At 49.2% G+C, this 25,329-nt stretch overlaps 1 long non-coding RNA gene across 13 annotated transcripts in view; it reads left to right on the top strand.

Moving 5' to 3' along the window:
- LOC118915071 (uncharacterized) overlaps positions 1 to 25,329 on the top strand; it is a 223,206-nt gene that overhangs the window by 182,028 nt on the left and 15,849 nt on the right. For all 13 annotated transcript variants that reach the window (XR_008996154.1, XR_008996152.1, XR_008996151.1 and 10 more), the window contains one exon: positions 15,581 to 15,724. This is a non-coding gene — a long non-coding RNA (uncharacterized LOC118915071). The remainder of the gene's footprint in view (positions 1 to 15,580; positions 15,725 to 25,329) is intronic.

The following is a 25,329-nucleotide window of genomic DNA, read 5'->3' as shown; positions in this document are numbered from 1 at the left end:
CCCAGCCACCACTGCAATGTCTTTGGCCTGTTTCGTGTGTGTGTGTGTGTGTGTGTGTAAGAGAAAGAGAGAGACACCCCAAACTTCTGCCCAGGTCTGACTTTGAAGAAACTTGCAGCCTCTTCCCCAACACAGTGATTCTCGGGGGCTGGAGGCTGGGAGGGAAAGAAGTGCAGGACAGAAAAACAGTGACCTCTTCTTCCCAGGGGCTGCTGGAGCCGTTGCTTTCCCACAAGCTTCCCTCCGGGTGGCCTCCCCCAAGACTAGAACATAGTGGAGGATTCCTCTTTTAATCCTGTGAGTCTTTGGAAAGGGGGCTTCCAAAATGTCAGTGTCATGGACAAATGAGACCCTTTGGCCATAAATTAGCCACAGTGCCAGCCTGGGGCCTCACCACTTACATTGTCAGCCTTGAAGACCTAAGTGGGGGGCTCTGATTTTGAAAATGGCCTCAAAGCAGTTCCTCATTGTATGGTTAGAGCTGCTTCTCCTCCTCCTTTGCCCTCTTCACCCATGGCAGAGCCCCAAGGCTTAAAAATGCCAAATTCAGTCTTGACCCCTCACTCTGAATCTGCTCCCAGAGGAGTGTCGATCTGCACTCACGTGCCTCGGGGCCCTTCTCCCCTCTTTTGCTTGCTTTCTGGGTTTGGGAGGCTGGGCAGCCATCTGCTTTGCCAGCCCCCTCTTCCACCCCTGCTGAGCTGTGAGTTTAAAAACCATATCATCTGCACTCCTTTTTGCCTGGACCTTTGGCCTGATCAGAGGAAAGTGCGGAGCCTTGAATGGGGGTGACAGAAACAAGAGACAATCTTCCTTCTCCTCTTCTCTGAACTTATTCCATGCCAAACATTGACCCAGGTGTTTATCTATTTTTCCCAGTGAACTAAAGGTTTATAGAGGACGTCTTCCTTTCCCTCTGCAAGAACTAGTATTCTCTTGCTCCATGAAAACTTCTATTCATCCTTCTGTACCCAGCCACAGAGCCCCCTTTTCCATGAAATTTTCCTTGCCCCCCCCAGCTGGAGTTGCTGACACTCTGATTAGGACTACCACATTTCCAGGGCTTTATCCTGGTCCAGATAGCACTTTTAGAGCTGTTCTGGTTTGTCTGTGTGTGCATGTGTATGTGTGTATGTCCCCCAAGCCCTGTGAAGGCAGAGACTGTGGGTCCTTGATTTATCTCCTGTGTCTCCTGTGGTAACACCGATCATTCACCTAAGTAAACTCTGTGTGTGTGTGTCTGTGTGTGCGTGCAGAGTGGATTCATGGATAGGTGAGTGTGTAAGGGGGGATACCCTCAGTTCAGCAGAGGGCTTGGACTTCAGATCACTCAGCTGTGCTTGGGAGCTGGAACGCCCACCTCTCATACCCAGCACCATCTATAGACAAAGCCCGTGGCTCCCTGCACACAGTTTCACCATCATGCTTGGCAAATGTGTGTCCAAGTGGAAAGAGCCCAACCCTTAAACCTTGGCAAACTCAGGTGTGACTCCTTTCTCTGCCTTTTCCCAGCTGGTGACTTTGAGTATGTTACTCCTGCCCTCTGCCCCAGTTGCCCACCTATACACAGAAACCTTTACCTCGCCCAACTTGTTGAAGAGAATAGAGATGATGTTTGTGAAGCCCTGACATGAGCAGTAGCTATTACTGTGGTGATCTTTTTTTGAAAAGGAACCACTCTTCCTATCTCTTAGGAGGGCAAAATAGCATTTGTGGAAAAGATACAGTTATATGGAGACTTCTCTGGTTTTATTTACGTTCTAGCAGGGAAAGTGCCTTCATCAGGACACAGCAGTACGCCAGCTGGCTACTTCAGCCCAGCCAGGATTCCCAGGAAATTGGCAGGAAGGTGGCCGTCTGCTGCTGGCCTGCTCTTTGGGCAGTCGTACTGCGGGAACACGCAGGGCTGGGAAAACACACCGCACGCCGGGGACCTCCATCCTCGAGCCAGTAAGGTGACACCTTGAGGCTTGTAAGTGCTCCCTGTGGATGCATGTCTGCTGGTTGAGCCTTCTCCCACTCTGGCACTTGTGCAGGCCTAGGGGTGATGTAGGACCCTCAGGATTGTGCGACCACCCTGAGCCCTCCCTTTCTCTTTGCTGCTTTCCCCGCATCTGCATTTACCAGGCACTTGCTGCATGGCGAGCACCAAGCCATGGGCTGGGGTTAGGAGGAGGAGTGACACGGGGTACAAGAGAGAGGCAACTCAACACACGTGGTTGGCTGGATAACAGCTCCCAAAGATACCCGCATCCAAATCCCTGGAGCCCGTGCCTCTCACCTTCTGTGGCAAAAAAGGAGTTTGCAGATGAAATTAAGGACCTTGAGGTGGCGAGGCTATCCTGGATCAGCCAGGCGCACCTAATGTCATCACACGGGCCCTTATAAAAGGATGCAGAGGGAGACATGAGGAGGAGCCCCGTGACCCCAGCACAGGGTCTGGAGTGCTGCAGCAGCCAGGAGCCCGGGACGCCCCCAGCTTCTGTACTGAGAGGTAAAGAGCGTGTTTTCCCTTGGAGCCTCCAGAGGGAATTGGCCCTGCTGACACCTTGATTTTAGCAGCTTAAGACATTTTTTTTGGACTTCCGACCTTCAGTACTGTAGGAGAAGACATTTGTGTCCTTTTCATCCATGAAACGTGTGGCCATTTGTTAGGGCCGCAACAGCAAACACATCCCGTCATCACCACATTAGGTGATAACACCACCTTTCCTGGTGACAAAGGGGCCCGCATGACTGAGGAGTTCAGGGCAAGCACCCTGGAATCCCAAGCAGCTGGAGAGATTCCCCGGGCTCAGCCTTTTGATGGAGGATCGCAGGGCATTTGGTAGCTGTGGGTTTCTCAGAAGCGTCACCTGCCCCTGCCCCTTCCAGGGCACTGCAATTCACAGGAATCCAAAGTGTTTCCACTAAGGCTACTGTTGAATATGCATATATTCTCTTACTGAGTAAACGTGTGTCTGGCCCCTGCTCTGTGCCGGGTCATGTGAGAGCAGAATGGGTGGGAGTCACCGTAGGGCCTCCGGGCATCCGGGGCTCGGGCTCCGGGCATCCGGGGCTCGGGCTCCTTCCCTGGGACATTTGGCTTTGCTGCTGCTCTAGTTTGTCAGTTGCAGACCCACCATTGGGATTCTCACTTGATAATAGGCTGCTGGGGCCCCTTTCCCCCAGCCAGTCATCCGCTGCCTTTTCTGGGGTGCAGAAAATGAGCAGGGCCTCACACTGTGCTGGTGACCTTGTGCCCTGGTGGTGGCCATGCCTCGGAGAGATGGGAGCCCTCGTGCCCATTTTATGGATTGTAAGCCCATCTGGAGACACTGTTCTCTCCTTTAATCCCACACATACATTCAGAGGTGAGTAATCATTCTCTCTGTGTCACACAGGAGGCAGGTAAGGAGCAGAGGGACTGACTTGCCCATGGTCACCCAAAATAAGAGGTGATCCCAGTTGTGATTTGGAACTTAGGTTCTTTTGTTTCATAATAGAGTTTTGGGGGAAAGGAAGGGCTTGCTTTAATTTGCTGTTAAGTATTGTTCCCTCCAGTTGGAAATGCACTTGCCTTTGTTTTTGTGTTGTTGCCACGATCTAGTTGTATTCCAGAGGCCTCCCCAGCCAAAGGGTTGGAGAGTATGGGGGCAGCCTGGAAATATTTGGGCCATAATATAGAGGCTAAACCTCGATGCATGTTTAGGATGAATACCAGCTGGGTGAGCCGCGGCTGCAGATGGAGCGGGCCCCCAGGCATCCCAGATTCTCTGCCTTGCCTCACAGCCTGGGCTCCTCACCACGTCCCTCACATGATACTCCCTGTAAAAGTGATGACGAGCCACACTCACGTTCACTCTGGCAGGTGTATCAGGGCTTGCAGGGAGAGTCTGATGGCTGTGGAAGGGGGCGCAGTCTGCTTCAAGGGCAGAGAGGGCATCATGGGTTGCACTGCCTGTCTTCTCTTTCCGAGGCTGTCCCAGGGGCTTCCTGATAGTTGGCCCATTAAGGCCCACCTCCCCCTGTTGAGCGGACTTTCATCCCTGTTAATGAGGCAACCCCAAGTCTAGATGCTTAAGTATTTGACCAAGCATTTACCCAACTAAAAAACAGTGGAGACTGGAGTCAAATAGGGTCCTCCTGGTTCCCCAAGCCCCACGTCCTTGTACTCTGCCACCTTCTGCAAACAGCTTGCTGATGTTATAAGAGTTCAGATGCTTACAGGGAAATAGAAGAAATATAAAACACAATGGACCTTGCCTATTTACACTAATTGAGGAAACAGTTTAACCACCACTGTCCATTGCTGTAATGAGTCCGGAAAACAGCAGGTGCACGTATGTGCTGCCTCTGGCAGTTGGCAGAATGTTTGGAATGGGTTTTCTTAGCATAGTATGCAAAAATAGCCTCAATAGTGTCTGCATATTTTCACTCTATTACCTCATTTTTCAGTCTTATCCTAAGGGGATAATTCAAAAGGAGACAATGAAAACCTGTTTTATGAAAATGTCTTTTAAGTCATGGTTTATTTTTTTTTTAAGATTTTGATTACATAAAATTTCTGGTATCTAGGACAGTGAAGAGAATAATATAATGAACACCCATATACCCATTGCCGAGTTTTAATAGTTATAAGCATTTGCTTTATTTACTTCATCTTGTTTTGCACAAAATATTTTCAAGTAAATTATAGACATGATATTTCACTTCCAGGTATTTCAAGGTAACTATAGTTATGAAAATTAAAATTTGAAGCCAAACCTGATTAAATGGGGAATGGTTAAATAAACTGGTTATCCACGTAGTATACTATGACCCTTCAGATTATGGTTTTGAAGTCCCTATTACAAGCTCTCTTAGAGCTCTGTACTTTTCCTTTATGCCACTTAACCATAGTTTCTAATAATTTAATTGCATGATTACTTAATCAATATCTGTTTCCCTTTCTTACTTAGTGGGGACAGTGTCTGCTTCGCTTGCCATTTTATCTTGACTGCCCAACAAGGTGCCTGGCATTATAGTCAGTGCAAAATAAAATGGGTTGGACAGATGCCCAATGAACATTTTTAGATTCTAGAAATGGCATGCTGAGTGACACAAGCAAAGTGCAAATGTGTGTGCATACAGATGACTTCCAGAGAAGGCAGCTCTAGGAATTTTAAGTTTTCATGCTTGGTGTGATGGGAAGTATGGGTGAGATTTGTTTTTACTGCTTACGTCCTTCTTGTCATGGTCCCGTGGTTGTAACAGTGCCTGAGCCCACCGTCACAGAGGCAGCCACTGTCACACGTCCTGCTTGCTTTGTGCAGTCCAGGGGTAAAGGAGCCCTGGCCCTAGGGTAGGAAGACTTGGTTTCAAAGCTGTCACTCTCCTTTACTTACTGGGGGACCCTGAGCAGTCTCTGAACCTCTCAGAGCTTAGTTCCTACAACTTGACAGTGGGGCACAGGTGTCTGCCTCTCTGCATCCCTGTGATTTCATGAAAGTGAATGGGTCATGGATGTGAGGGTGCACTGTCGCATGTCCCAGGGCTGGCTGCTCCCCATCCTTCTTCACCATGACACCGGACCCCCAGGTACTCAGAGGAGCACTGCCGCTGCCCTGACTCCCTTGGAGCAGCCCCTGGGGAAGTGCACTGTATATCTTAGGTGTCCATCTGAAAATCTCTGCTGGTGATAAACAGGGAGGTGGGAGCTGATTACCTCAAAGTGCTTCCTCTGTGTGCACCCACCTTCTAACTGATTGGTCCATCAGCCCCCCAGCAGTCTTTACGGAGTCCTTGCCTCAGATGGTTGTGTATTCGCGAGCCCTCGTTGGCTGCCCACCCCACCCGGACTGTGCATTTTGAGTGGCACTAGAGTCTGTGGACTCCTGGTCCTTAGAGCCATGTGGGAGAATAAAGGTGGTTCAGCCAAGGGATGAGGGGCAACCTCAGTCCTTTGTAAGAATAGCATTTAGTAGCAGGATCCTGGCTGATTCTGCCCTCTCCTTCCTCCCACCGGATCCCGTCGATGTTAGAGCCTGTGTGAGTGTCCTGGGGCGGCCATAACAGAGCACCGCACACTGGGTGGCTCATAGAGCAGAAATTTATTCTCTCCCAGTTGTGGAGTCCAGAAGTCCAAACTCAAGGTCAGCAGGGCTCCGCTCCTTCTGGCTCTAGGGGCCACTCCTCCTTTGCCTCTTCCGAGCCTCTGGTGTCACCAGGCGTCCTTTGGGTCCTTGGCTTGTGACTGCATCCCTCCCCTCTCTGCCTCCATCCTCATGTGGCCTTCTCCTTGTGTCTGTGAGCCTCACATCCACAACCCATTCACTTTAATGAAATCACAGGGATGCAGAGAGGCAGACACCTGTGTCCCATCTTCCACCCTCATCCAGCATGGCCTCTTCTTAACTTGATGACATCTATAAAGACCCTATTTCCAAATAAGGTCACATTCACAGGTGCTGGCATTAGGGCTTCAACATATCTTTTGGAGAGATACAGTCCAAACCATAATGGAGCCCAGAGCAAAAACCATTTCTCCAGTTCCTCCCAGCCAACAATGAGATTGGCCCTAGGAGCGCTGCTCAGCATGTACAGATGGACGGCTTCTTTTTCACATGGGACCTGGACACGGCCCCGCTATACATTATCCCTTTTGATTCTCCAACAGCCCTGCTGTGCATGCATTCAGGCATGTAAGAACTGCTCCATGGGCACCTACTCTGAGCCCAGGAGGCTAAGAAACAAATAATCCACTTTCCATGGTGATAAATGCTAAGCAAGAGGCACGTTCCATTAGTGGACTGAGGGTGATAGTCTCTGGAATTACAGGACCCTATAAATAATCAGGTTGCCTTTCACATGCCTTGTCCTGCTCAGTCCTGGCTTGGCCCCCTTCAGTATCATTCCATGTATTCATTAACAGGGCCCGGTTCCCATTAGTTGCCTTTTTGAGGACACACTCCCCTATGGCTTGGAAGAACATGCTTGGTAGCCTGCCGGGTCCTGCTGATTGAGAGTTTCTGAGAAGCAGTGAGGGCCAGTTTTGCTGGGCACTGTGGGAGGAGGCCCTGCAGGGACCTTGAACCTCACCTGGCTGACACAGGGCCCTGCCGCATAGCTGGGCAGGTCGTCCTAAGGTGACAGTGTTCTGCAGGATGAAAAATGTTGGTTCTTCTCTCCTCCCCCACAAGTCTTCAGCCAGCACCTGAAAGCACAGAGGGGACCTGGTGGCACTTGAATCTTTGTGCTCGGGTCCTGCCAGAGGGAGGAGAGGGGCCCTGGAGGGTGAGAAGTGAGAACCCAAGCCCCTTGCCAAGGCATCCCACTCGGCACCAAGTGTCTGCCCCTTCTCGTGGCCACTGATGGCCTTTCTTCCTCCCGGCCACAGGCAAACACCATGTCTTCTTTCTGTCTTTGTGCCCGGGATCTCTCCAGCTGTAGGTGTGTGAAATGCAGCCGCCTGGCAGTGTGTTCCTGGAGGCTGCTCCCACCTGCAGGGGTTCTGCCCTCTCCCCCTCTCCCCCGCCCTCCCCCTCCTGTGTCTCCTTACCTGGTGGCCAGCTAATTCTTTAAAAGCACAGTTCAGAGAATGGTCCACACCAGCTGCTTGGGGAGTCTTTCAAAGACACAAATCCAAGTGGTATCCTCCTCTCCTTTAGTTAATACCCTCCAGCGCGCCCACTTCCTGCCCACCTTTGTCCTCAGGTTAATGCCCTAACATCCTCATGGTCATTGCATAGCTTATAAGGCCTTGGGAGGCACTGGCTGGGTTTGAGGAAACGCCCCAACTGGGCACTGAGGGTTGGGCAGGCACCCTGGGGGGAAAAGGCGGTCTCGTCCCAAGGAGCAAGAAAGAGGGATGGTTCAGAGGGGCTCCTGGTAGGGGCGTTGGCTCATTCTCTTGGGATGGGGCCATTGGAGGTTTCAAAGCAGATCTGACTTGCATTTTAACTGGCTGATTCGGGTTGCTCTGCTGAAACTGGCCAGTAAGTGGTGGGAGCAGAGACCAGTTAGTAGGCTGTTGCCAAAATCCAGGGGAAGGATGACAGTGCCTTGGCTGGGGCCAAGCAGGGGAGATTTCGAGACAAGATCAGATGTGAATACATCATGAAAGAAGAATTTGCTGGTGGGTTGGATATGGTGTATCAGTTAAAGAGTGATCCCAAGGTTTTATCTTGAGCAGGTAGAGAAGGAAGTTTCCATTTTTTCGTGTGTGGGATCAGTGAGGGGAGCAGAGCATTTGTTTTGTGGGTAGGAGTGGAATCATTATGTTTGAGATGTTTGTCAAGACATCCAAGTGTAAATATTCAAGAAGTAGCTGGATATGTGAATCTGGAGTGTGAGGGTTAATTGTACGTGTTAACTTGGCTAGGCCACAGGGTCCAGATATTTGGTCAAACACCAGTTTGGATATGGCTGTGAAATGGGTGTTTTTTTGAAGAGATTAACATTTACGTCTGTAGACTTCAAGTATAGCACGTTATCCTCCATCATGTGGGTGGGCCTCGTCCAGTCATTTGAAGGCTTTACTTGAAAACACTGAAGTCTTTTGAGGAAATGGGAATTCTGCCTTCAGACCCTTTCCTGCGTCTCCAGCCTGCTTGCTGGTCTACCCTGCAGATTTTGGACTTGTTACCCTCCATAACCATGTGAGCCGACTCCCTAAAGCCTCTCTTTTTCTCTCTCCCTTCTTCCCCCTCACCCCGTCCTGCACCCCCCTCCACCCCCACCATATAGATGCACTCATATACATCCTATCGGTTCTGTTCTGTTTCTCTGGAGAACTCTGAGTAACGCATAGAATAAAGGGATAAATATTTGGATACATATTTGGGAGTCATGTTATTTAAGCCATGAGATTGGGTGTGATCCTCAAGAGGGCAAGTGTGGACAGAGAGGAGCAATCCATTGACACGAGTCAAGAGATTTAGAAACTGTGTGTGTGTGTGTGTGTGTGTATGTGTGCACGCGCGTGCGCACGTATGAGTGTTACCATATGCTGGACATCCCCCATTACCAGATTCTGCCTCTTCTTGAAACGAGAGCCATCTATTGCCTTATTTGTTCTGGAAGTTTGGGAAATGGCCCCAGTAGGGCCGCCTGTATATTTGACTAACACTTTACAGTTTCTGGGTCTCAGCCTCTCCAGTGTTCTGGGCAGAGAATGGCATCCAGCCATTCCTTCTAGGACAGAAATTGATTATTCCGCTATCTTCCTTCCAGGCCATTTTCGGTTCCCCTAACCTCCAGCCTCTTGAAGCCATTTAGTGTCTCTTGATACCGAGTAATCCCATTTATTAAAGCATGTGGAGCCTCCTTGCTGGCAAGTGTTGGTAAAAATAGTCCTGCAGCCCCCAGGGACAGGGTCATTTGAACTTAGCGACCTGAAAATCTTTGGTGTGAATGATGAAGAGTGCGGGTCCATGGCGATGAATTTTCCTCACCCTCTTTGTTCCTTGTTTTCTTTGTGAGGCAGAATGTTTAACCCATATTTTCCAAGAATTGTGTGGGTAGGTTTCTGGGGACAGTTGATTTTTAAGGAAGTATTGTTCCTCTGGATGTGGAAACCATGAAGCAAAGAAAACAATGAGCAAGAGTCGTCCCGGTGCCCTGGCTGGGCTGATCGTGGCGCCATGTGTTTGGGCCACTGTGTCCTATGAGGCATCAGTTCTGCTGAGGTTGGATTTTGCTCTGAACTCAGGGCGACATTTGGCATCTTGCTCTAGCCAAAGGTCAAGCGCATCACCTGCTTTCTAAGGCTGTGATTAGCTTCAAATGAGAAGAGACACAGCCTGGCAGGTAGGAAGGACACAGGTGTTTGCATAAGGAATACTGAGTCTTGATTTCCATCCTCCCGGCTTTCTGTGTGACCGTGGGCAAATCTCCTCACCTCTCTGAGCAGCAGTGTCTTCATCTGTAATGAGTTAGGTCTGGGTGGTCTCCGAGGGGTGAGATCGGCCAGTGGGATGTGCCCTGAGGGAAGGGCCACCTACCCTGAGCATCCCATGAGCTGCTGTGTTGTGCGGGACCAGTGCTGATGAATTAATTTCTGGATTTTGTAATGTAATGATATTTCCTGACTTTTAGATGTGGGCAAGGAATTCAGAAATACTTAACAACATCCCGGGGGTGGAACCTGTCGCCAGAAAGAGCCCGGAGGCCTTCAGCGTGCAGCTCAGTGTGAATGCATTGTTCATGGTTATCCCAGGCTGGGGGCCAGGAGGCGAGGGGAGCTTTTTAAATTAATTTTGTCTTGAAATCAGTACCAGTATTTTTAAGGAACTAGAGGAGAAAGCCAGACTGGAAGCCGGGTCACAAGATCGCTGTTGCCTAGAGACGCAGAGACCAGGCAGGGCCCTCCTTTCCTCCTGGGTGAAAGTATCAGGGCGAGGCAGTGGGCGAGGCAGCTGCTCCCCGTGGGAGTCGTGTCCAGGTCCGGCCACCAGCCCTGCCTCTGGCTCCGGGCACGCTGGCCTTCAGAGCTGAAGGGAGCCAACCATTTCACCATATTTGTGTTTCAGTCAACAGTGTTTCCTGTAGATCTGTGTGTGTGGTGTGTGTGTGTGTGTGTGTGTGTGGTGTGTGTGTGTGTGTGTGTGTGTGTGCACGCATGTGCCTCGTTCCTTTTTAACTGCTGCGTGGTATTCCATAGTTTTCTTTTCCAACTGTTCCATCAACATTTCACTTTTATCCTCTTCCCCTTTTACCTCTACTTCCCATGATGTCATGTCATGGAATTTTGCTTACCTTATTCTCCACGCCGCTCTCCTTCCCTCCCTCTCTGCCTTTCTCTTTTTCTCCTTCCCTTGCAGCCATCCATCTGTGGATCCATTCAGCAGACATGCTAGCCCTGCATTATGCCTGATGAATGGGCAGAGTCCTGAGGCCTTGCCCCCATCCAGCGGGAAGCCGGGGAAGGAGCACGTCACAGTCCTTCCCTGGAAACAGGTGCTCCCACAGTTTCTAAAGAAGCTGCTTCTGGTCTTCTGGAGTGTAAGAATCTCTGAGGCAGAAGCTGATCTTTCAAAGAAGTCGTCAGCCTTTGGACCAATCTTACCGCATCTGCTTCTTGGGACCTTCTAGGACCATCATCAGCTGCTCTCTTGCCCCTTTTTCTAGTTGCTAGAGGCTGTGGCCTGAGCAGAAGAACACATGGCGGGCTCTGGAGTGGCCACGTGGAGGGCCGAGGTGCTGTCAGGGCCTGGGTGGCTGGCTTTCTCTCCTGGGATGCGGAGCAGAACGATGAACCAAGTGGCCAGTCGCATGTCGGTCTGTGATGGATACAGAGCCTCAGGTCCTCTGTCTTTGAGGAGATTAAGTAAACATGAATAAAAAGGGAGGGAAGGTGGTGTGTGTATCAGAGACAAATGCAGAGAGGAAGGAGAGCTTGCAGTCAATGTGCCTTTGTTTCCCAAATGGGTTTAAAATGTGCATTTGGGGCCAGGAGCTGCGTCTGTGCTGGCTTTTCAGCCTCCACACTTTTTGCTCCTTTTCTTGGGGGTGTCTTGATGGTGATCTCAGTGGCATCACCTGTCAGCAAATGGAGTCTGGGAAATGGAGGAATTAGTGGCTGCGGTTCGCAGGTTGGGCCACAGAGTCCAAAGCTGCAGTCACCTTGAGCAAGTCATTTAAACTGTGCGTGTCTCGGTTTTGTCCTCTGTAAATGGGGGGAGTATCACTGTCCTCATGCTAGGGACGTTGGAGAGGGTAAAATGGGCCACTCCCTGTGAAACCCCTAATGTAACCCTGACCCTGCCTGGTACATAGTGTGCAATAAGTATCACACATGCGCACACATGTGCATACTCTCTCTCACACACACACACGCACACACACACACACGCATGGCTCAGACGTCTCCTTATTGGAGCGGCCTGTCCTGCCCACTCTACAAACGGTACCCACCCCATGTGCCCCTCCCTTCCCATTCTTTCTTTACCCAAGTGTCTGGCACTCACCACCATCCAACCCACTTGTTTATTTGTTGACCCTCTGCCACCCCCACCCGTCTTGAGCCCACAAATTCAGAGATCTCTGCTAATTTAGTTTAATGCTTTATTCCTTAGAACAGGGGTAAGTACCTGAGAAATATTTGTTGAATGGATGAGTCTCTATTTTAGAGATGACCTCCAGACCCAGATGCAGACACAGAGAGGGAACGTGACTTTCTCAGGATCACCCAGATACTACCAGCTGGTAAATCAGGACCCAGAGGCTATCTTCTCATTTACACCATTGATGCCTCTCTGCTGGTAAAAAACAAACAAACAAACAAAACTAAGCACAGTGTCTGGAACATAGTCAGGACTCAGTAAATGTTAAATAAAAGTAATAATGATATGAATCCTACAACAACTGCCCCCTGCCCGGGGACCCCAGCTGGGGTGTACTCCTGCCTTTCTGAGTAATACTCACGGGGTACCAATGACTGCTGGTTCTCCAAGGGGGCATGCGGTCTGCAGAGGCCTAGGTGGGGCCCCCGGACCTGTGGGCAGTTGCTGAAACTGAATTGGAAAGAATTCATGCCCCTTCCTAAGGAGTCCCGGTCTGAGGGAGGGAATGGGGCCTGTAGCAGACAACCAGTTCCCTGGTAGCGCCCATTTCTAAATACAGTGAGAGCTTCTGAAGGCATGTGTTTCTCTCCAGATTATTCTTTCATTTACTGTTTGTCACCACCAAGCCTTAGTGGGGCTGCAGGGATCTTGAGGGGTGGAAAATGTCTCCATATCTGGACCTCATCCCAGTTGTCCTCTGGTAGGCTTTACTGTACCACTTTTCAGATGGGGAAACTGAGGTTCAGGGAGATGTGAATACTAGGACTGAGCTTCAGGACCACGCCTGCTGGGTCCCAAATGAACCACATGCAGCTCCTCCGGACTCTCTTGGATTTGGAATTGGATTTGTAAGCATTTATTGAGCAGTAAGCAGAGGCTGGGCACTGTGCCTAATTTTGTTTCTTGTTTGTAATGGTTTTTAAGCCATTTTCTCCAAATAATGAGGTCCCTGGGCCAGGATGCTTTGTCTCATTACCTTGTGGCACTCTGGATCATAGCAGCAAGCTGCTGGGGAGGAGCACTAGGGCTGCAAGAGCACCGCTATGGGTTCAGATAAAAGCCCGGCCTCGTAGTTGTGTGATTTGTGTCTAGTAATCAGCCTCTCGGAGCCTGTTTCCATATCTGTAAATGGAGTGAGGGCCCTTGTTTGGAGAGGACCCTGAGGATCTGCGATGTTAAATATAAAATATGAAGCATGCATCCATGAGTGGTGGCTATTTTATTATTATTGTTGTTGTAAAATTTTAGCACATGGTGTTGTACCTGAGTATTCCTTCTTTGTTTGCCTTACTTATCTTTGTCCCTCTTGAGGGGAAAGATGGAGCCTTATTCATCTCAGCATCCCCACCTTCTAACACAATTTTTGGTATGTGGCCAATGTATGCGTATTGTAGGGCACCTGGGTGCATAAACAAACACACGGGCTAGTGGCTTGCCGGGGCCATTGTGCCCCATTGTTGGGGACACTTTTCCTAGAGTCTTATCCCCTCTTGTCAGATTCAGGCCAGGACAACGGTATGGTTGTTCCATTGTTCCCAGATAACATTTCCTATCTTAACGTCCCCAGGGGCCACCCTCAGCCCCGCCCTGCCCTCCTGTCCTATCACCGCCCCCCACCTGGACCCTGGCAGGCTCCAGTCCAGCTTGCCGCAAGGAAAGCTTTCCTCTGGTAGCCGTGCCCTGTCTCCTCCCCACCCTCAGGTACAGCAGTTGTGCAGAGGAGCGTTTCTCTCTCTGTAACTTTTCCTGTTCCAGTCAGGACCTAGCAAATGTTAAATAAAAATGCTTCATATTAGCCTGACCCTTCTTCACAGTGTGCGTGACCTACATCTTCCTGCTTGCACCTCACGAGCACGTTGTCTGATTGGTAAGTAGGTTCTTCCCCCAGGCTACTGTTGAAGCACACGAGGGAAGAGCCTGCTAGTAACAGAGCTGGTTACTGAGAAAGCCTAGACCGTTACCAGCTGTGCACACAACCAATGCTTTTTGCAATACAGGTCCTCGGTATTCTATACCCTTCTCTGTTTCCAGAAGAGCTTTGAGGGGTGTGTCACAGTTTTAATGATCCAGGACACTTTCAAGCCTGTAACTCAGTGTGGTGTCCCTGTAAGGTGGAAGGTGTCTGAGCATCATCAGACTTGCCCTGTGGGTGAGGAAATGGAAGTCCGCAGAGCTGAGTGGCTTCCGGAGATTGCCCAGCTTGACGGGGCAGCATGTTGTCTTCTGCCATCCTTCCCTTTCCTGTTGGATTTAGCTCACAAATCAGTTGTTTCCAAAACAGCTGGACCCACCTGAGGAATTTAAAAATTTTGCTGCCAGGATCCTACCTCTAAAAGATTCTGATAGTGGGATCTGGGCATTGGGGTTATAAGACCTCCCCTGGTGACTCTACAGTGAATAGCACCGAGAACCACTGTCTTAGATCACGTCACCCCTTCCACAGGGATAGATACTGTCAAGTTAATGAGAAGCTAGCAATTCCCTAAATTCTATTTCAGACAGTAGTTCCTGCTTATGTTTACTCAGATTCATGGTAGCTCATGTTTCAGAAGAATTGGCAGTGCTGAAAGAGGCAGCTGAAGGGCAAGAGAGCTGAGAGCCCTCCCCAAAGCTATTGTGTGTTGTTCCCCTTTGTGTGCCAGGCGCTGTTTTAAGGACCTTACATATATTAACTCATCTAATTCATAGTCCACACACTAGCACTAAGAGGCTTCTGCTGATATTATCCCCATTTCACAGATAAGAAAACTGTCCATGGAATAAATAGGTAATTTGCCCAAGCTGATAGGAACAGAGCTGCAATTGGAAGACAGATTGCTGGCTCTGCACGCTACTGTTTTGATCACTATGGCTGTTGCTTTGCAGGATGATCTGGGAACCATGGCATACTGGGTCCTACGTAGCTGGGAATTTGCTATCACCACTTGATCCTTCATGATGATGCTGAAGCATAGATGTAATATGTCTCAACTGCATAAAAGCCTCTCTGACTCCACATCACATCTATAAGTGGAAGCCAAACTCCGTAGCATAGCATATGAGGTCTATCCTTTACAGCCTGACCACTGGCAGGCCATTCTTTCATACTCTCTGTTACTCATAATGTTAATGCATCTGAAAGTCTCCCCTTTCTGTGCCTGATGAACTCCTACTCTTCAATACCTAGCTCAAATACCTTCTTTTCTAACTTTCACAAGAAAAGTCAGGGATGCTTCCTCTTTGCTCCCAAAGTATTTGATCCCTCTATCTATAACCACATGGATCACAGCCTTTCTCTCAGTGTCCTCCAATGGGTGAAGATTTCCTTGAGGATGGGGCTTTGCATTACTCATTTTAGTTTCTCCATCCTCAGCATCCACCATGGTGTCTTAAGTGGATGCCAACCTCTTATATGTGTAGGATGACCTCCTTCACCTTAGGTTCTACTTTGTTTCAGCCAGGAAGATATGTTTTCTTTATCTTCTGACTATGAGCAGATTTTCTGTTTGTAATGGTTGCTTTCCTTCAAGGTGCTTGAGGTTCCAATGGCATAACTGACATTTACTGTGTTTTCCTAGGTTGGCCTGGATTTTACAGGAGTCCTGAGCTCCTTTGGAGATGTGTCTCTCTCCAGCACTGAGCTATCAGCATTCTTGAACATCTCAGGGCCCAGAAGAAAATGAAGAAAGCTGATCAACTCTTCAGAATGGCCTGAATCAGAGGTTAGTGTCTTGATTAGTGGTCAGCATGATTATTGAACTCAGCCACCATGAGCCAAAGGAGGCAAACACAGGAGGAGTGGTGTCTCGGTGACCAGAAGGGAAACAGTTGCTCACCAAGGAATAGTAAGGCTCTTTTAGGAGAGTCTACAACGGTCCGAGGAGGGTGGGCCCCTGGGGAGCCCCCAGCCTGTCAAGACACAGTGTTGAGACTTTACTGCTGCTATAGTGAAGAGGACTGGAAAAGTTGAGTTTAAAGATATGAAATTCTAAGAATTTATCCTACAGGAATACATGCATAGGTGCAGATGATGTGAATAGGATTATCATCTCAGTATTGTTTGAAATAGCAAACAATGAGACAGTTTACTTATTTACCTACTTATATATTAACATACAACGCCTTTTTTTTTTAAATCAGATTTCTGGTTATATCAAGAGACAGGAGAGTGTGACCCAGGGCTAAACTCATACTTGTGTGATAAGGCAATTTTTAAAAAATTATTATTATTAAACAGACTTTATTTTTTGGGGCAGTTTTAGGTTCACAGGAACCACTGAGTGGGAAATACAGAGTTCCCATTTGCCTGCTTACCCCATGTGTGCACGGCCTACCTCACTATCTGTATCCTGAGCCAGGGTAGTATGTTTTTCACAATGGACAAATCTACACTAGCAGGTCATTATCACATAGTTTACATTAGGATTCATTGTTGGTGTTATATATTTTATGACAAATGTATAATGACATAATCCACCATTGTTGCATCACATGGAATAGTTTCACTGCCCTAAAAATCTTCTCTGCCCCACCTATTTATTTCTCCTGATGAGACACAATTTGAATGCTTCTAGTTGGAGATTGGTTGACTAAATCATCATACATCCACAAAATGGAATAGTATATAGCTGTTAACAAGAATTTGTGGCTTTATGAAGTAATATGAACAATCCTGAAGCTATGTTAACTCACAGAAAGCAATGTTGATCTTAACAACAGTGATTTAAAATAGAAGGGCGTAGAACAGTGTAGAGAGTGTGCCAACAGCTACAATAACACACAGCCACCTCTTCCAGATCAGTTACCTATTCTCACTGTGTCCACACTCAACACATACTGTCGTTCCTCTCTCTTTACAGACCTGTAAGCCCCAGAAGACAGACTGCCCATGAAGCATGACCTGTCTGTCCCTCTTTAGCTGTAGCAATATTGCCTGGGCCAAGCACATGTTCCATCAGTTTCTGCAATGCATGAATGAATGAACAGAATGGGGTTTTCTTTCCACAGTTTCCTTGTGCCTGCTATGCCTCAAACATGTGAACCTGGGATAGAAGCCCCAGAAGTTGTTTCTCCTTCTTCTGGGTACCGTCCTCGGTGTCCCTGCCCCTCTCTTGATTTTCTGTGCTCTGCAAGGCTTCCCCATTATTCCCCAGGTTACAGAGACACAGGAGATGGGGAGAGGCTTGAAATGGGCCTTTGAGATGACATTGCCAATTACACTGGGCAGATCTGACTGAACTGCTTAATTTAGTTGTAGGAGCAAAACTACCCAGCCGCTGGGATCAGCTGATACGTCAGACCTGATGGGTTTGAGCCTGCACTCCAGCTTGGCTGCCTGTGTGACCTTGGCCATGTCACTTAACCTTGCTGAATCTCGATTTCCTGATCTGTAAAGAGAGGCTAGAAATACTTCTCCTGAGGTCTTCATGAAGATTAACTGTGATAACATAAGTGAAAATGCCCTTTGAGGAAAGATGAAGGTGAAAGTGCTTACTGTGTAGGGAGAAAAAAGTGAGGAGTGCCCCCCCCCCATTGTTCTCAGGTGCCTCATCCTTCCAGGGGAGAAATCCTGACTCCAAGGCAGATAGCCTATAATTTGCCTCTTCCTCCTTTATTCAGTGCACTTCTCTCAGCCGCCCAGGGCTTTCAGCTTAAGCAAATAAATTATCCTGCTCCACTGGGCTCTGTGTTCTGTAGCCAGCCATATGTTTGAGCTTGATAGAGATTCTTATCAGGCGGGTAATACTACCCAGCAAGGGATGACATATCTTATCAGGGCCCTGCGGAATCAGAGATAGGAGTCCTTTCTTTTTACCAGCAGCAGGGCTGGCCGGGAGGATGAGGGGGCGGGCCAGGACCTGGGCGTGGGCAGCTTGGGCTGCAGTGGGCATCAGCTGGCCCTCATCCCTGAAGGCAGCTGCTCCCTATAGCCTGTCTTACCATTGGAAATAGGCCACTTGGAGATTTTTGCATATAATAGAGATGGGGCAGGGCAGGGAGCATGAATCAGGAAGGAAGGAGGGAACATGATAACGTTGGACTGGCTCCGGGTGGAGGCAGAGAGCTTGCATGTGAGGAGCTGGGCCCTTGCACAGGGAGGTGTGTGGCCTCCTGCTGCAGGGCGAAGGCCTGGGGAAGCTGCCCTGTGGCTATGCAGAACAGAGGCAGCTGAGACCCAGATGCCCACCAGAGTCTTGGCTGTGGGGGTGGTGAGGTGCTGTGCAACCTCTATACCCCTCCAGATGCTCCCTGTCCGTCTCCACCCTCTTCAGTGTCCAGGAGGCCGACCTGTGTGGATGCAACAGGATGGATGCCATGCAGGGCTCCTCTTTGGGACGCACTGGCAGGATGTGCAGGCAGGGAGGGTGGGAGTCAAGGTATTTGTCCTTCTGCTTCCTCCCTGCTGGGTCCCGGATTGATACAGGCAAAGGTCTACACAGAGGGCCCTGCATTTGAATTCTGACTCTGGCACACACTCGCTGTTCACTAGGCAAGTTGTTTAATGTCTCTGCCCCTCGGTTTCCTCATCTGTAGTGTGGAGGTGACACCACTTTCCTTGCTGTCTCTCACCACTTGCCTTTGGGTCTCATTGATTTCTGTGCCTCTCTTTTGCCTCATCAATTGGCAGAAGGGACACTGTGGTGTGTTGGTCTGAGGCCCTGAACCCAGAGCTCACTGCAGGCAGGGAGGTCAGGGTTAACCACATGATTTGGGAACTGCAACCTCTGCTGGGGCCACATGCCCAGGACTCTTCCCTTATTGATTTTTGGGAAGTCCTGCCCTTTCCAGCTCTGTTCTCAAGTAATAATCCTGCTATCATCAGAAAGGGAAGGAGAAGTGGCTTCTCCTTCTCCCTGGGCCCCCTCCAGCCAGCGGTCCTGCCTTCGCTTCCTTCCTTTGGCCCCACTTCCTGTTTCCCTCCATCTCTCCCTCACTCTCCAGGTCCAGCCTCAGGGTGGGTGTGCTGAGTTTTCCTGTCTCTCCGCTCTCCTCCTGATGGCCAGATCCAAATTGTAGAAGCACAGCTCTGGCCATGTCCCTCTCAGCTCAAAAACAGACCTCTTATCATGACCTTTAAGGCCCACCGTGGTGTCACCCCACCCTGTGATTCTGTCCTGGTCACCTTGGTAACAATACCTTTTGTGTGGGACAGGCTCATCCCTGTCTTTTGAACCTAGCACTGTCTTTCTTTGACTTTCATGCTTAGGCCCTGTCATTTCTTCTCCTGGGCTCTGACCACAGACAGGCCTGGGTTCAACCCCAGTGCCACCAGCTGCTGCCTCTGTGACCTTTATTGCTTTCCCACTCGGGGCCTCCGTGCCCTCAACTGTGACATGGGCCACTTGCTCCTGAGCCTGGGTTCTTGTGAGAAGACCCCATTTGAAAGGCTCGTGCTGGGGCTTGGCTCATGGCAGGTATTCAGTGAGTGGGCCTCCCTTCCCTCTAACTGTCCCTCCCTCTGTCTATCCAGATCCCACCTGTACTCAAATTCTACGCCATCATTTGCTTTCCCTCTGGAGTCTCCCGCCTGGGAGTCATTTCCTCTGAAAGACTCTGAGTGCCTCGTGTCTGGACAGCAGAAATGGATCTTGTCTCTTTCTGCTGATGTCTGACTCCCTGGCAGGAGGTAGATTCCTTCAGGGCATCCGCTGTGGTGTATGGGTCTCAGGTTGGCCACTGATTTGGCGATTAAGAAATCGACTCCAAGGGAATGGAGGAGAGTCATTTGTTCTTCCACTGAACCACATTTGATTGGGTGCACGTGATATATTAGGTCTGTACTTGGCACCAGAGGTCCAGGGATTACGAGATGGAAACCGTCTTTACGGAGCCCATCCTCCAGCAAGAACGTTGCCCCACTGAGACTCTGCGCCAAGCCTGGATAGCAGACCTGAAAAGGCATGGGCCCCATGGGTAGCTTGGAACCGAGGGTGGGTTGGTGGGTGTGGGCAGAGTTCTGTGCCCAAGGAGAGGATGCCTCCCTTCAGATGGATGCCCCCTTCCCTGCAGACCAGAGGGTTGGCTTGTCAAGTTGTAGAATGTCCAATCTGCAACAGCCTCCTGCCCCAGCTGCCCTTCCTGCCAACAGGGGTCAGCTCAGGTCACAAACACCATTCAGTGTGGACCTGCACAAGGCCTCTTATTTAAATAAAATCTCCCAAGAGAGATGTTCTGGAGAGTTCCAAACTGGCTGGTCATGACGGTGCCTTGAGCACTCATGGCAGCTTGTCCCTGGCCAGATCAGAGATGAGACAGTAAGAGCCACTTGCTGACCAGCCTGGCCTGCCTGCGGTTTCTCTTCTCATGAGCCTCGGGCATCCCTCTACTACCAACATCCTTACAAAGTCACCCTTGCCTCCCACCTAGATCATGGCAATGGCTTCCATATTGGACCCCCTGGACCCAGTCTCATCTCTCTCAAATCCTTTGTCCACCCAGCAGCCCGCATGATGTTTCTGAGATGTGAATCAAATCAAATTGTGTCTGCCCCCCAAATATCCCCAGGATTCCTGTTCCTGCTCTTAGGTAGAGCAGAATCCCCCCAGGGCTCTGTGTGAACTGTCCCTGCCGTCCCTCCTCCTCACTCGGGGATTCAGGCATGGACATCGTTGGATGGTCATTATTCTGCACGCCAGGCCTTTAGAACTGTGCCTTGCACCTACTAAGTACCATATACCCATTGGTGTTATTGTCAGCCTCAGCATTCTCATCCGTGAGAGGAGATGAGAGGTAATCCCATCTGACGTCCACATCGAAGGGATTTGTCATGCTGGGCATGTTGACCTCACGGACATATTCCATCCTTTGGTCCTAGATGGCCTAGAGGCAGTGGGTTCATGAGGCAGGAAAGGGGGGAGGTCAGTCTCCCAGCTGGCTCTGGAGCACACCAGGGTTTCTTCAGAATGATAACAGCGCTCCTGATTCATTATCCTAACAAGTCTGCCGTCGTTGTCGCTGTCAGTCGGTATAGTCCCTACAGCACAGGGGACTGGCTGAGCGGGAGGGCTGGGGCCAGGCCAGGCTAGGGCACCGAGCACATTATCTTCGTGCACCCAGCTGGTTCCGTCCTTGCATTGGACAGGTCCCTCTGATCTTCCCGCCTACAATGGATTGCAGGGAAAAAGAAACTTCCTGGCTTGACTGATACCAGTTTGAAGGAAGCAGCTGGCTTTGATGGGGGCAAGGAAACAAAGTCTAACGACAGTCCCCCCAGCGATAACCTCTCCACGGTTCTGCATTAATTGAGGAACTGCTGGGTGGTTGCAGGATATGTTCAGAGGTGGAGGGAGAGTGTGAATTCCTTCAGAAGGTACGTTAGAATCCAGTATGTGAGCACAGTGTGGTGCTACCCAGTAGATGGAGATGAGCCTAGTTTTGGGGGTTCCTGGGTTTGGAAAGCCCCATCAGTGACTTACTATTGCCACCAGAAAGTGGATGATAGGCTCCATCCCACATGTACTTTTTAGTGGCAAAATGGAGTTTGCTGGACTTTAATCAGGCCAGAGTAGGTGCTCTGGGAATTACCTGTGTTTAAGATAAAGCGGAACAGAATCATGGAAAGAACTTCACAGTTTTTGGAGACCATCAGGCTTACATGAGGAAAGGAGGCCTGAAGAGGTGAAGTATGAGCCGACGTCATACAGCTTTTTGGGGGTAAAGCCCGGTCCTGGACCCAGCCACAGGTTCCTCCCTCCTTTTCCAGGAGAGAGTCCCTGCTGCCATCTTTGTTCTTGTCACCTGTTGACGACAGCCCTGGTGATCCATTCCAGTCACGTCAGCTGACCACGTGCTCTAAGCCTATTCCTCAGTGGCTTCAGTGTGGCCAGTAACCTCATGCCACATACTTTAGGTACCCTGCTGTTTAATTTGACAGGCTCTGACCACAGGTCTCATTTATTACGCTGATTGTGTAATCCATATGGTAAATCATGACTGTGGATTACAGATGTTCAGGTTTGCAGGGCTAAGTGGCACAGAGTGGGGGAAGTGCAGTGTGATGGGTACTTCTGTGTGGCAACTTGGGTAGGCCATGGTGTAGAGATGTGGACATGTATGCACACATGTTCTGGGTTCTTTTCTCTGGAGAAATCTGATCAGCACACACAGACTTGGGAATAAGACAAATTTAGGTCCAAATCCTAGAACTGCCACTGCCTAGGGAAATTTTTTATTAACTTTATTGGGCTTCAGTTTCTCTGTCAGTAACATGGAAATAATATTAATACCTGCTACATGGGTGACGATAAAGGCTAAACAGGACAGTGCATGTAAAGCATTTAGTACCCTGCCTGGCACACTGGTCAACAAATAATGATGGTTATTGTAAAACTTACACTTGTCTGCAAGCCATGTAGGTGCACGAATCACTTATCTATTGGTTACACAACAAACCACCCCAAAACTTTGTAGCTTAAAACTGACAGTTGTTTTTTTCTCATGGTTGGGTAGGGTGGCTGAGCCCTCCTGGGTGATTGATTCTTCTGCTCCATTCAGAGTCATTTGGAGTCATGTGGAATCACGGAGAGCTGGCACCCATGGGAGAACTCTGCTGGGACCTCTCTTTTTTTATGGGGGTGGGGGTCTCAGCATCAGGAGTCTTGCCTGGCCTTCTTTACAGTAAGGCAGCTTGACCCCATGCAGGTAAGGTGAAAACTGCCCAGCCCCCTGAGGGCGAGGCGCAGAACAGTCCCAGCACCACTTCCACGGGTGTGTGTGTGTGTGTGTGTGTGTGTGTGTGTGTGTGTGCGTGCGCGTGCGCGCGCAGGTGGCCCCAGGGCGCCCAGATGCAGGGGCAGGAGAAATCAGTTCCAGATTCCTGTGGGAGGAGCAAATGCATGCAGAGAAATGGGAGAACTCACAGCAAATATCACGGGACATGGCCCACCCCTCGGCGCAGGTAGAGATGGAGCGTCTCTCTTCTGTTTAACCTCTTGGGTTATCTGTTGTGATGTACTGAGTACAAACAGGGACTGGAGCCAGTCTGTCTTGTTTCAAGTCCTGCCTCTGCCATGGACTAGCTGTGTGACCTTGGGCGAGTTTCTTATGCTTTCTACACCTCAGTGTCCTCATCAGGAAAATGGGAAAATAGTATTAGAGTAGAGCTGGTGTGAGGATTAACTAAAATATATGGGTGTGCATATGCATATATGTCTGTGCATATGCACATGTACACATACACACATGCACATGTGTGCATGTTAGTATGCATGTATATGCATATAAGTGTATCTGTGTGTACACATGTACATGTATATATGAAGGCATGTATGTGTTTATACATATAATCTAGTACATCACTTGTAAGGCTATTTCCTTGATTGTCCATGCTTGCAGCTTGTCTTGCCCAGAGCCAAACCCCAGTGTTTTTCAGAGAACTTGAAAGCTGGACCTGAGAGCTGGCTCCCAGCTGGATTCTGAACCGAGGCCTTCTGAGGCCGACACCTGGTGCCTTCTCCAGGAACACAGGAGCAGTTCCCAAGCCTGCCCTTGGGAAGTGTCAGAAGTATCAGTGGGTCCTGGTAAAATACAGATTTTTTCTCAGCCCTGCCCAGGCCTGCTGACACCGAGAGGTTCACCTGGAATCTGAGTCTGACCAGTTGCTTGTGGGTGCTTCTGATGGAAACGCACACCACGCTGCCTCTGGAAGTGGCTGGGCCCCTGGGGGTGCCCCGTCCGGCGGTGCCATCTTCACTAGCTGTGAAATCACTTTTCTTCCTCCCAGAAAAACCTAATACATTCTCCTCATGCACAACCAGGATCTCATGGGGGTGCAAAGCACAGGGCTGGTTTCATATTTGGATTTTCAGTCTACTTTAGCCACAGAAAAAGACATGGTATCCATGCCTCACTTTTTCCAGGCTAAGCTGAGGTCAGGTTTAGCTCTGGGTAGCTAGACCACCGTGGGCCTGCTTACCCTTCATAATGAGCTGATTTCCCCCGAGGTACAGCTTCTGGGCAATTGGACCCCATTGCTTTGTTAGTTCCCTGAGTCTTCCCACTAGGGGAAAAACGTCTGCCATTTATTGAGCGTGAATGCTATATGTGTGTGTGTGTGTGTGTGTGTGTGTGTGTGTGTGTGTAACGTCTGCCATTTATTGAGCGTGAATGCTATATGTGTGTGTGTGTGTGTGTGTGTGTGTGTGTGTGTGTATTGCTCTAATTCTTATCGTGGAGCTAGGTGGTAATACATTTACAAAAGGGCATGGAGTCAGCATTCAAACCCTTGTCTACCTAACTGGAAAGCCCTTTCTCTTTACCATTCCACAGATGAGAGATGTAAGATTTCTTTTCAAGGCAGTGGTTCCTAAATACTTCCCTTTAATGTGTGTGAACAAAACCTTGCAGAGAAATGTTTTCCAATTTAAAATGCATAGACTGTCCTTGGGGTCACAAACACATTCCAGAAAGTCAGGATCCGCCTTGTTCCTGGCCAAGTCGGAAAGCACATAAATGTGAGCCCAGCTTGGCGGGGGCGGCACCTTGGAGCCACTCAGCTCACTGCTTTTCTCTGTCCAGTCTTTCAGTTGTAAACATGTTTTCATCCCTGAACCTTGGCATCTGTCATGATTTAAATTTCAGGTTGTCAATCCCCGTAGAAAGAGGTTGAGACCTTGGCATTAAATCACCCCCTGTTGTGCGTGCAGGGCTTTGCCATTGAGGAGCACTTAAGCTGATCCTCACAGCTACCTGGAGGTACCCACTTTACAGATGAGGAAAACAAAGTCTCATGTGGTGCAGCCATCAGTCCAGCTTTAAGACCAAACACCTGACTCCTCTCAGCCAGCAGGAGGCCTTCTGTTTCACAGATGTTTAGCTGAGAGTGTGTGAGGTATAATGAAGGCTATATTCATATTATGGGAAAAGGCCTCTCCCTTATTTATGATCCCCTCTATGAATGTTGTAGAGCATCGGATCCCTGAGTGCATTGATGTGTGTGTGTCTGACCTGCTTGCCCATGAAACAGCGAGCTCTCTCACCTTATCTGCCTCTATGCTGCGTGCATATCCCAGTCCCCAGCTGGTGACAGAATCTTCCCAAGGAAGCACTGGATAAATTAATAAATAGCGATTCCATTGTACCGTCAAACCACTTTAGAAGTATTGGACTCCTTTCTGGGCACCAGTTGTACTTCATTTTGTATTAAAACATGAAGTATCTTTTCCAGAAAAATCTCCAAATCCATACAAACAAAAGGAAGAAGTTAAAAACACTTCTGTTATCATTCAGAGGTAACTAATGAAAAGAACTGATGCAGATGTGTATATACACATTTGTAATAGTCTGGTAATATCCACACTAGTTTGAACATAGCTGTTTTACTAAATGC

Source organism: Manis pentadactyla, chromosome 3 (genome assembly GCF_030020395.1).
Source record: "Manis pentadactyla isolate mManPen7 chromosome 3, mManPen7.hap1, whole genome shotgun sequence".
Classification (NCBI taxonomy): domain Eukaryota; kingdom Metazoa; phylum Chordata; class Mammalia; order Pholidota; family Manidae; genus Manis; species Manis pentadactyla.
This window is presented reverse-complemented; position numbering and strand designations above follow the sequence as displayed.